Source organism: Globicephala melas, chromosome 11 (genome assembly GCF_963455315.2).
Source record: "Globicephala melas chromosome 11, mGloMel1.2, whole genome shotgun sequence".
NCBI classification, from domain to species: Eukaryota; Metazoa; Chordata; class Mammalia; order Artiodactyla; family Delphinidae; genus Globicephala; species Globicephala melas.
This window is the reverse complement of record NC_083324.2, coordinates 26,009,320-26,021,684: the sequence shown is the minus strand read 5'-3', so window position 1 is coordinate 26,021,684 and position 12,365 is coordinate 26,009,320. Positions and strand designations below refer to the sequence as shown.

Here is a 12,365-nt window from a genome sequence, read left to right as displayed (position 1 = left end):
TTTTTTCCCTCCTGCTGCATGTCAAACTTGAAAACCAGCTTAATTTCTAACTCTGGTTTGTTAATCTCCAGTCCCTTGATTCCATAACTTAATGCTCTTCCCCAAATTAATTTGAGTAGTACCCACATTCTACTTGAAATATGTATGAGTGCACATGTACAAAAATATGCAGATAAGGCAACAGGTAATTTCTTTGTGTTTTTTTAGGAAGATGGTTTAATTGAGTTTTTGTTTCCTTTTTGTACTATTATGAATTGTTTTTATAAACTGCTGAATGATAAAGGACAGAGAGAGCTTTCCAAATAATATTCTCACTCAGTGTATTATGTGTGGGTTAAAATCTGACAGGTTTCATAGGAGCAGGCTTTCTGAATAGCCATTTAAAAAATTAAGTGAAAACTCACTAGTGGCAAATTACACACAATGATTTTAAGCCCCAGGAGGCTGACTCTATGTACATATTGAATAGTTGTTTGTTCTTAGTTTATTGTATAAATATAGCCAATTAAGTTCATTGTAAAAAAAATTGAATTGCATTTGTTGTAAAATTGGTAAAGTGACTCGAATTTTAACACTTCGACATTTTAAACACATATAATTTTGGGACACCTGGCAACTAATGAGATTGTAGATTTCTGATTAATTTTATACATTGTTTCATCGCTTTGCCCCTTTTTTTGTAGGTCTGAACAAAATTAAGAAGAAGGAGCTTCTACAATCACAGCAGATGAAGATCCACTGGTAAATCGATCAGGATTTTTGGCCTGCCCTCCAAAGAAAAGGTAACTGGTTCTTTCAGCATAGCACAGCTGAGTAAATGCTGCAGTGCCTCTGATTATAATGGAGTTTGAGTTTTACCAAAGGATGATAATTTTTTAAATTTAAGGTATCTGAGTAAGGTCTCCAATTTTAAGCATTGGATCATTGAATAGCTTATTAATATGAAATGACAGTGAATTTTAGAGTACAATATTTTTAGATGTTTGTCAAAATAAAATCTGCTAAATAACCTTCCCTCCCCCAAATTCATTAAAATTTTTGGAATACTTTGGAGATAGGAACCTGCACCACCCGCCCCCCGCACCAATCCATATTCACCTTTTCCTGTGAAGTCGTCTAAAGATGTGCTCTTGCATTTTTGTCCTGTTCCACTTTCCCAAGCTCCTGTTTTCTTCTCTCTACAAGCAATGTAGACCCAGTTGCTGAGGGCAGGGGAGATTGTAAGGAAATTGTAAAACCGACCGGAGAACTTCAGGTGCACTTTCTGGGCCCAGTGCCTTTGCCCAGCCTGCTGGCTCTGCTCGTGAGCAGTCCCAGATCATTACAAAAATAGCAGTCACCATTGATTGAGTTCCTCACTGCATAGTCACTATTTTCATTTACTATTTGGAGAGGAGGGTGGTAAGTTTCATATAATGTGAAAAAGAAGAAAAACTTCTGAAGGTGTTTTTATTAAAAAAAAAAAAAAAAAGATGCATCCTCCCATCTACTCTTGAAAGGAATGAGGGGGGCTTCCAAGTTAAGATGCAGTTTAAGATGAGTCATTGAAGGATAAAACTGAACAGAACCCAAACAGGAAAGAGCAAAGGAGTTTCAGCCTCTGAAATTGATCAACTTACAAATTTAGGCAACAAATGCAATGCCTCGGTCAGGTTTTAGGCATCTGTAGCAAAGATGGAAACATTTTGGACAACATGAACATGCATCTGCAAAGATAACATTTTGACTGTGACCAAACAGAAACAGGAGCTTGTAGAAGGATGTAGCAGTTTTGTTAAGGTGTTTAGAAGAACAGGACTGGGCAGCTCTGAAGTCTCCACCTTCAAAATAGGCCCTTAAAATTTTCCAGCCCAAAGCTGAAAGGCCAGCAGTGCAGAGGTATCTTTCAGTGATCATCAAAGTCATCACAAAGGATGGCATTCACTGTGGAATGTCTGGAAAGTGCCAGAGAAGCAAGAAGCAGGGCTTTCCTAGATGGTGGTCAGCAACTGGCAGTGGTGGGATATGAGGGAGTGGGAGGTGAAGGTAGAGAGGAAACATTTGACAGAAATATGCCAAAGGACCTCTTTAGTCCATAACTGTTTACTGAGCTTCTGCTACGTGCAGAAGGATTATCCTTGAGGAGGAAAAGAGAAGAATAGGAGGTGATTTTCACAGACTATAATTATGACTTACCCTTTTTGAATACCGTTCCGATGAAAAGTCAAGTATAGTAGGATACCAGGAAGCCAGTGACAAGGGGGGTAAAGAAGTATCGCAACTCTCAAGACTGCAGGGATTAGACACGTGGAGGAATGAAGTGGACCAGGTGGAACTATGAGAAGCTGTTAAATTCATGACTAATCTCAAAGGGCTTTTACCTTTTCAATGCCAGCTGATCCTAGTCCCAAAATCCATTCAACAGATATTAATGGAGTGCCTACTTATATGCTGTGCTCTTCCAGGCACTGGGAATTAATTAGTAAATCAAAGTCCCTGCCATTGTGGCACTTACCTTTTAATAAGAAGAAATAGATGTAGCAAATGTAATAAGTAAATACATTGATTTGACTTCTGTTTTAATAAAACCACTCTGGCCACTATATTGAGATAGGATATAGAGGGCAAGGGTAAAAGCAGTGAAAGCAGTTAAACTATGGTTATTGAAATAACCCAGACCTTTCAGAATTTTAAGGGAACTGAAATCGTAACTTTAATGACTTTTCTTGATTTTTTTCAAAGTTAGCAATTTAAGAAAACAGTTTGAGTCCACCTAAATAAGTCGGTGGGATTCTGCCACGTGGTGACAGTTTGCTACCTTGGGTATAGAAGTGATAAAGGAAGTCAGAAAAAGGTGAGGACTTTGGGCCAGGCTAAGTTGGGGAAGGTCAGTGTTGACTTGAAACTCACACGAAAGCTTGATTTTGATTAGCACATGAAGCTGAAGGAAGGGAAAAGATAATGGCATGTAACTAGTCACAGTAGCAAAAAGGTGGAAAGAACCCAAACGTCCATCACCTGATGAATGGATAAACAAACTGGCATATCCACACAGTGAAATTTTATTCAGCCATAAAGTAGAAAAAATTACAGATATATGCTCCAACAAGGGTGAACCTCGAAAACCTGGCTAACTGAAAGAAGCCAGACGCAAGAGGTCACATACTGTACGGTTTCAACATTGTGAAATATCCAAAATAGGCAAATCTATTGAGAAAGAAAACAGATGTGGTTTCTAGGGGCTGTGAGAGGGATGGGAGACGGGGAGTGACTGCTTAACAGGTACAGGGTTTCCTTTCGGGGTGATGAAATGTTCTGGAACAAAATAGTGATGATGATTGCACCACATTGTAGTGTACTAAATGTCACTAAGTTGTATACTTTAAAATGGTGAATTCTATGTTATGTGAATTTTACCTCAATTTTTTTTTAAAAAAGGATGGCATGTGGAAAAGTATTTGAAGGATGTGTATTTTATGTCTTGTTTAGCTGGAGTGGAGTCTTTGTAAGGGGGCGTGATGGATGATAAAACTGGAAAAAAAGGATGTTGAGTCAGATAGTGAAAGTTGTTGGCTGCCAGGCAAGCAGTTTAGACTCTCTTCTGTTAGCAGCTGTAAAACATAGCAGTGTGTACTCCCTAAGTAAGAAGGAAACTGAAGAGAGGTTGGTGCTTTGGGAATCGCAGCCTCTGGGATTCAAAGCAAAGCAAGCGGCCTCTGGCTTTATCAATCTGTGCTATTGCTGCTCACCTCGTGGAATTTTATGATAACCTCATGGAAGTTGCAAACAAAATTAATTTAGAGTTTCTTCATCTTTTAAAGAATATGCTTATTATAGTTCCTGATTATAAGTGTGTGTTATTAAAAAAATTAGATAACTATGTGAGGTGACTGATATGTCAACTAACCTTATCGTGGTAATTGTTTTGAGATATATATATATCCATATCTGTATATCTATCTCAAGTATCTCAAATCACCACATTGTATACCGGAAACATACACAATCTTATGTGTCAATTATATTTCAGTAAAACTGGAAAAAAATTTAAACATTATATAAACCCTAATAAAAAGCATAATAATTACATTCCTTCCCTCCCTAGTACCCATAAGTCCAAAGCTATCTAGACTGTTGTCTGTGAATAGACTCATCGTCATCATCATTATTACATTTTCACAAAAACAGGCACATATTATGCATAGTATTTTGCATGTCACTTTAAAAAAACTTACATCTTGACTGTCTTTCTACTTCTTTCTTTTGGATTGCTACATTATATGCTAGACTTTCATTTGTAAAAACGAGCAAAAAAATTGAAAAGCAAATGCCATTTACCTCTATTACGAAGAAAATGAGGTATCATAAAATGTAAAAGTAGCTAACATTTAATGGGCCCTAACTATTTGCCAGGCGCTCTTCTAAGCATATTAATTCACTCACTCCTTGTAACAACCTGATGAGGTAGATACTGTTTTGATCCTCCTCTTACAGAGAAGTTAACTGAGGCAGAGACAAAATGTGTCCTGTTATGGTCCATGGTTAGGCAGTAGCAGAAATGGGCTCCAGGACCAGCTTCAGCTCCAACTGATGGTTGTTACGAGGGAGCTTGTGGCCACTGGTGTGAGATTATAAAGATTTTTCAAGAGAAGTCAATCTGGAATTTTGTGTGAAATTTTCCAGATTTTAATGTTGGCTTTTAAAAAAATAGCTTTATTGAGATATAATTTAAATGCCACAGATTTACCACTTTAATCATTTTTAGTGTATTGACAATGTTGTGCAGACAACACGTCTATCTAGGTCTAAACCATTTTTATCACCCCCAAAGGAAACATCGTTTCCATTAAACAGTCACTTTCCATCCTCCCCTCTCACCAAACCCTGGAAGCCGCTGCTCTGCTTTGTTTCTGTGAATTTGCCTATTTTGGATATTTCACATAAATGAAATCATATAATATGTGGCCTCTGTGTCTGGCTTCTTTTACTTAGCTTGTTTTTGAGGTTCATCCATATTGTAGCATGTATCAGTACTTCATTCCTTTGAATGGGTGAATAATACTCTATTGTGTGGCTGGGTATACCACATTTTACTTAGCCATTCTTCAGTTGATGGACACTTGGGTTGTTTCCACCTTTTGGCTTTGTGAACAATGCCATTATGAACATTGGTATACAAGTATCTTTGAGTCCTTGCTTTCAGTTCTTTGAGTGTATACCTAGAAGTGGAATTGCTGGATCATATTGTAATTGTTTGTTTAACCTTTCAAAAGACTGTCAAAGTGTTTTCCACAGGGGCTGCACCATTTTACATTCCCATCAACAATGTAGAAGGATTCCTATTCCTCCACATCCTTACCAACACTTGTCATTTTCTGTTTTTGTTTGTTTTTATTTCCTTACTAGCCATCCTAGTGGGTGTGGAGTGGTATCTCATTGTGGTTTTGATTTGTATTTCTCTAATGACAAATGATGTTGAGCATCTTTTCATGTGCTTGTTGGTCATTTGTATTATCTCCTTTGGAGAAATGTCTGTCGAGATCCTTTGCCCATTGCAAAAATTGGATTCTTCGTCTTTTGTTGTTGTTGTTGTCAGAGCTCTTTATACATTCTAGATACAAGTCCCTTATCAGATATTGGATTTGCAAAAATCTTCTCCATTCTCTGGGTTCTTTTCACTTCCTTCAGGGTGTCCTTTGAAGCACAAAAGTTTAATGATTTTGATGAAGTCCAGTTTATCTATTTGGCCCTGTTTTGTAAGAAATACTTGGTAAGTTGGATTCCAGCCTTCTAATCATCCACTTGTGCTTGCTGCTGTGCTGCCACTTCCCCCAGAAACCATTTGGAAAAATCCTAATGTTTTGTAAAGATCCCTGTGTTCTGAAGTGGAGGCAAGAAGCTCTAGAAAGCAGCAAAGATAGATTTCCTACCAGTAGTGGTTTTGTTTTGATTCACCGTTTTGGCTCCTGAAGTTCCTTCACTTGGAGCAGTTTGGTGGAGAGGAGGATGCAGTAGAAAGTGGAGAAGATCATGGTCTCCGGGTCCTGCAGATTTTATGTCAAAAGAGAGGTTTGAATAGGTTAAAATAAAACGTCAAAACTTTGCTGTGAGTCATAGGTGGTGCCATTTAAAATCAGAGAGGCCCGGGGAGAGAAGTAACTGTGTGTTTCTGGGAAGAATGGTTTAGGGACCCTGAAATCTGGAGAGTCATTTGGGTTCAGGTCTCGCCCTTTGTATGAGAAAATATGTGTTTAGGTTGGGGGTTGAAGGTAGGGAACTGTATTCATTCATAGTCATTCACTCACATGTTAGTGAAATGTAGTAAAATCTGCATGCCATCTATCTTTACCAAGAGATGGAAGGTTTTGTTTTAGAGGTGGCAAGGGGTTGCAAGCCTTTGTGGAACAGTCTGCCTTTGGGGAAGCAGTACAAACCCAGATGGGTTCCTGGATCAGGGTGTACACAAAGAATGTGGAAAAGTTAGGTGGATTGTGTTTGCTAGATCTGTGTCTTTACTTAGGACTGGAACTTTGCTGCAGAAAGGGGGAAGAAAAAGCTGTGTTGTTCCTTCCTTCTTGTACTAACACACCTATACTGTTAGTCCTAGAGTTCAGCCCTAAGGCATTTTGCTGACCAGCTTGGGGACCTGGACACTGCACATCTTATGGTTTGTGAGGAGGTGGGTTCCATGTTCCAAATGACACCCTTATGTTGGAATGCAAACTGTTAATCTTTGGGAGACTAAGCATATATCTCATTGCCACCTTGATTTCAGGGCATATACTCTTAACCCTAGTCCAGGAAGTCCAATTTAGATTTAGATGTAGAAGTGGGGATGAGTTCCTATGAGGTTAGTGTGAGATCAGGAAAGATTTTGTTAAGGAAATGAAACTTGAGGGGGAACGTAACTGAACAGTAGGATTTCAGCCAAGGGCGGGGGAAGCATTACAGATGGCGTGGCCTGTATGAACAAAGGCTTGAGACCTGGGATCTGGAGGGGGAGCATATTCAAAGCTATGAATTGGTCATTTGGGCTGGACTGTAGGGTACCTGCAAGAGGGAACACTGTAGATGCGGTGGAGCTGAGCCTGGGGCCACCTGGAGAGGGCCTGGAGTGCTAGCAGAAAAGTTTTTATTGAGTTCAGTGGTCAGTGCTGAGCCCGTGAAAGTGTTAGAGCAAGGACTGACAAACTAATGCCATGCTTTACCCTGCAAAAATGATCTGCTAGCATATCATGGCTAGATTAGAATTGGGGCTTCTTATGTGATAGGTATGGTGATAGTAATGATAGCTCTAGGGTAGGGTACTTTTGCACTATTAACTTTTTTAATATTCCTCGTAAAGTAGATACTCCTATTTTACATCATATTTATTTATTTATTTATTTGGACTTTGTTGGGTCTTTGTTGCTGCACGGGCTTTCTCTAGTTGCGGCGAGCAGGGGCTACTCTTCATTGCGGTGCACGGGCTTCTCACTGCGGTCGCTTCTCTTGTTGTGGAGCACGGGCCCTAGAGCTCGCAGGATTCAGTACTAGCAGTGCGTGGGCTCTGTAGTTGTGGCTCGTGGGCTCTGGAGTGCAGGCTCAGTAGTTGTGGCGCACAGGCTTAGTTGCTCCGTGGCATGTGGGATCTTCCTGGACAAGGGATCGAACCCGTGTCCCCTGCATTGGCAGGCGGATTCTTAACCACTGCACCACCAAGGAAGTCCCACATCATTTTATAAATGAGGAAACAGGCACAGAGAAGTCAAAATTTCCCCAGAGTTATACAGTAAATAAGTGGTAGAACTGGGATTCAGCCTGGGCATATTGGCTCTAGAACACCTGTTCTTAACTGCTGGGCCCATAAGATGGTAATACTTACCATCACTTCAGTGAAAGCTGATGGGTACAAAGGTGACATAGGGAATTATTTTTAACAGTGTGTTTAATCTTTGCATTTTAGTGCATCTGAGGCAGTGCGCTAGAACTATGACTATACAGTCAGCCGCTTTTTATAGCTAAATGTTAGTCCATTTAGCTATTTTTTCCATTCCTTTCCTATAACTTAATCCTTTCTCTCTCTTTTTAAAAAAACTCTTTAACCTGAAGGCTTTAAATGAAGATTTTAAATGAAATTTGTCAATCGTTCAAAATTACAGGCCGGTATTAAATTCCTAGAAACATTTGGGCCTTTATTCAGTTTAAAGTTACATGTTAATACCTTTTTATAGGTGTATTGTTAAATTTTCTCTCTTTTCAAGCGGTTTGCTATTACTGGTGAATGATTCTTTGGGAGAATTTGTAGCTACACACATATGATTAAGAAAACAAACCAAAAATTCAAAGCTTTGAACTTTTGGGCAAATGTCACAGTTTATAGAATGACTATGCATACAGGTTAAGCCTTTAAAAAGATAATTACCTTCATCTTTTAGTCTCCACTTTTGCAACTCTCCTTATTATTCCTAATTTCACATTTGATTGTCAGCAATTCTAGCCACTGAGCTGATGAGTTAAATTTCTTCCACTCTTCTCTTCTCCCCCTTCTGGAATACTGATGTATTTATAACAGGCTGTAAGGTATTTCACTAGAGGGAGCACAGTTAAAGAGGGGCCTTGCCTGCCATACCCCTTATGCAGAAGAGAGCCCTGGCTCTGTCTCCAGAAGAAAGAAGGAAAGAGATAGGTGTGGTCAGAGGAGGGAGAGAGGATATGAACAAAGGCACAGCCAATTTTAGGAGGAGATAATGCAACCCAAGGCAACACATTCCTAATTTAGTGGTTCCAAGTTTCTTTTTACTCAAATGACTGCAATCCTTTGGGGTTGATAATGGAGAATCTCTGTTATCAGCCCTGTAATTTGCACCCATAAATATACTGTAGTTGCTGGTTTTCAAGTTTATTAAAATGTTGTATTGGGACTGGTGGTTCTTTCCAAATAAAAAGGCTGGTTGTGTGGTGTCTTGCATCTTAGGCAAGTTTTGGACAGTTTCAGCCATTTTACATTAAACCGAATTTAAAGATTTTGTTATTGTTGTTGCTGTTGTTTTGTTTTGTATTTAGTGATGCCTTTGGCCTTTGAACAAAGCATTTTACAAGTGAATCTGCTGTGCAAAGAATCCTTTTTGTAAAGAGAGACCTTGTTACCCTGGCACCTACTGGGAACATCCCTAAATTTGGATGGTGAAGTAAGGCCACCTTTTAAATACATCCCTGGAAGGGATGAAATACTCAGAACTTGGCAGCGTTTCACTTCTGACGGCCTAGTTCTTAAGCCACATACAGTCTAATTGGTGGTGACAGCTTTTTCCATAAGAGCATTTTGATTAAAATTAAATTAAAAAATTTCCCCTACTTCTCATTCTTCTCACATCCTCAGTGAAATTACGATGTTGTGTTTACTCTGGTGCCTAGCAGAGTGCCTGGTATGTGGTAGGCGAGCAGGAACGGTTTGATAAATTGAATCCTCATTACTCAAACCTTACAAAACATATCATTTATCTGTACAGACAAATGCTGAAGATCTTCAGAACTATAGGACATCATCAGAAGTACGCCGGTAGGAGAACTGATTGATAGCATACAAGGAACGCTATTACATGAAAATAATTATAGTAAATGAATGTAAATTGTATTGTTCATGTTTGAAAATATTTTTTGGGTGCAGAGGAGGGGGTTTAGGTTAAGAAGTCATCAGGTTCTTTATTATAAAACCAAGTGTTTGAGTTTCTGTCGTACTCTTGTTTATAGAGAGTGCCCTTTGTATAAGAACACTTTTTAAATGTTGCCCAGATTTGAGTATCAGACAACTGTACTTTCTCAGCTAGCAGTTTTGGCTTTTGTTGGTGACTCATTCAAACAGTTGAGAAACCCAAACCAACTATGGATATCAGAAACTGCACATTCTGGAAGGGGTTGGGACTTTCTCATGGGTGAAGAGAATGTAGTAAAATGCATTGGCTGCAGCAGAAGAGAATTGGTAGGGAGATGGCCAGGAATTGCCTGTCATTCTCTTGGTGCTCGCATCTTCTTCAACTTGGTGACACATTTCTTAGATGAGAATAGATCTGAATTGCTCTGTGTGATATAAGATACTTGTTTATAGTGTTCGTTTTGTGTTATTTTGTACTTTCCATGGATCTTTTTATGCAATCCTCAGAAACCTGGCTTTATCTCTGTTTTACAGATTAGCAAACTGAGATCCAAGTAAATTAGGTAACTTGCTTACGTTACACAGTTTGTAAGTGAAAGACCCAGTATATGAACCCAGAAAAAATTCACAGGGACTGGCTCCAGAGCCCTCCCTCATTTTCCTTATCTGTAAATAGTAATACAACTCCTACCCTACACAACTGAGAATATTAATAGAGATAATGCAAAAAGGTACCTACAGCAATGCTTGGCACCTAGTAGGTGCCCAATAATTGATAGCTGCTATTAGTAACAATTTCTCTTAGTAACTATCATAATACTAAGAGGATGTTTAGTATTTTTTATTCTAAGACCTGTCGTATTTTCTTTATTAAACCAATCAAAAAATGGGGGGGGAAGTATGAAACAAGAATAATGACAGAAGTTGAAGTATTATAAATTGCTATATTGACCCCCATTAGCTTGAAGTCATATTAGTGAATCTCGAAGTATTTTCACATGTAAAAAGGGGGAAATCAAGCAGTGTCTTGAGGAAGTAGGACTGTACTTCATGTTTGCCATTCTTCCCCTTATTTTCATTCTCACCCTCTACTCTCAGGGATCAGAGAAGGGCTGTACTCAATAGGCAAGCTGTCTTTTTTACCTATATAGCTGGGTGGCCCTAAGCTTTTCTTTTTAATGGCAGCTCCAAATGCCATAAAATTCAAATTTTTGTTTCCCTTAAATGTAGAATTAGAAAATTCAAAACAATTCATAAATTGTGCACTTTAATCTCGGAAAACTAAAAAGTTAGGTGTTTTTATGTATTTCTGTAATTCTACAGATTTTTCAGTGATCTGGATGAAAAATTGAAGGTCTGCATTGGTGACATCCAAGATTGAGGGCCTTGGTTAAGAGTTAGGAACCTTATTACTAAGGGAATTATGTTTTACCTATGCATTTTTTTTGTCATTGATGCTCTTATGTAGGAAGTTAAAGCTTTAGAAATATGGTTTTTAATCCTACCAATCATTTCTACCATTTTTGTTTATTCTGTTTTTTCTGCTTCTTAGATAAGGACAGGAAGCATCCATAGTTTTGGGGAACTTTTGTTTGCCTGCAATCCAGGAAAAAATTACGCACTTATTTCTAAACATTTAAAAAATAAATTAATATATATGTGTGTATATATATTTTATTTTTTTTTCACTAAAGCCTTTAAATTTTGAACCCAAAACAAGCACTTTCTACAGGAGCCCTGCATTGAGTTTAGGTTGCAATAACATTTCCTTATTTTTACTCTTTTTAAACATTTTTATGTTTCTGAGAGTTGGACTTTGTTTCTTTAGCAGAGAAGTTGGCCACCTCTATGACGCCAGATGTTCTAGATAAAAAACCTGAATAAGCCCGCTTTTTCCCCACCTAAAGAAAGCACCTCTAGGCAAGCAGCTATGACACACGTGCCTCAGGAGTGCTGATATTACTGCTATGTGAAACATGATGATTAAAATCATTGTTTCATGTCTCAGGCTGCAGATTTTCACATCAGTCTGAAGGAAGAGTAATGATAAGAACACTTAATCGAAAGTGCTTGATGTGGTCTGCTACAGTTTCAAATATTTCAGGTGCTTTAGTTCATTAAGTATCCCTTTATTTTATCATCTTTACCCATCACTTGAGCAAAAGCTTTGCGCGCAGTCTGTGTATTGGGGAGGGGTGCTAAGTTGTGTGGGCCAATGCTTAATTTAGTGAACAATATCTAACAGAAAACAGTATTTTCTAGGAATGCTGTACCTACACCTAAACCTTAGGTTCCCTCCCTGCCCAGGCAAAGACAATCATAAAGAGGGAGACCAACGGCTTGAATTAAAACTAAACTAGATTTGGGGGGGGGGTGCGGGGCGAATGAATCACTTCTAGGAGCATTGGAAAGAGAAATAAAGAAATTTGGGGTAGTGTCTCCAAAACAGGTAAATGGATTCGCCTCGGTCTCTCTCTCCTCCACTCCATTTTACACTGATTTCATGGTCTCCTCTTTGCTGGACGAGCTTAAATACCCCGGGAGCACGCTGTGACCTCCCGTGGTGGGCTTAGGGCCGACACCTGGGACTGCACCTGGGCCGCATTTCCTCGCCTGCCAGTGGTTTCCTCCACGCCAGGCTTCCGCTCGGCGGCGGTTTCCCATTCACGCTTTTGACAGCCGTGCGGCCGCCCGCGAGCGGAGATCCAACTGCTCCCTGAACCGGCCCCTGCGCCCCAGGTGGGACCCCGGG

The 12,365-nt window shown here is 39.2% G+C and overlaps 1 protein-coding gene across 1 annotated transcript in view; it reads left to right on the top strand.

The window, feature by feature from the left end:
• The window catches only part of ATXN7 (ataxin 7), a 127,348-nt gene that overhangs the window by 26,581 nt on the left and 88,402 nt on the right, over window positions 1-12,365 (top strand). Inside the window, 1 exon segment of the mRNA XM_060308955.1 lies at window positions 684-782. The gene's annotated coding sequence lies outside the window, so the exon portion shown is untranslated.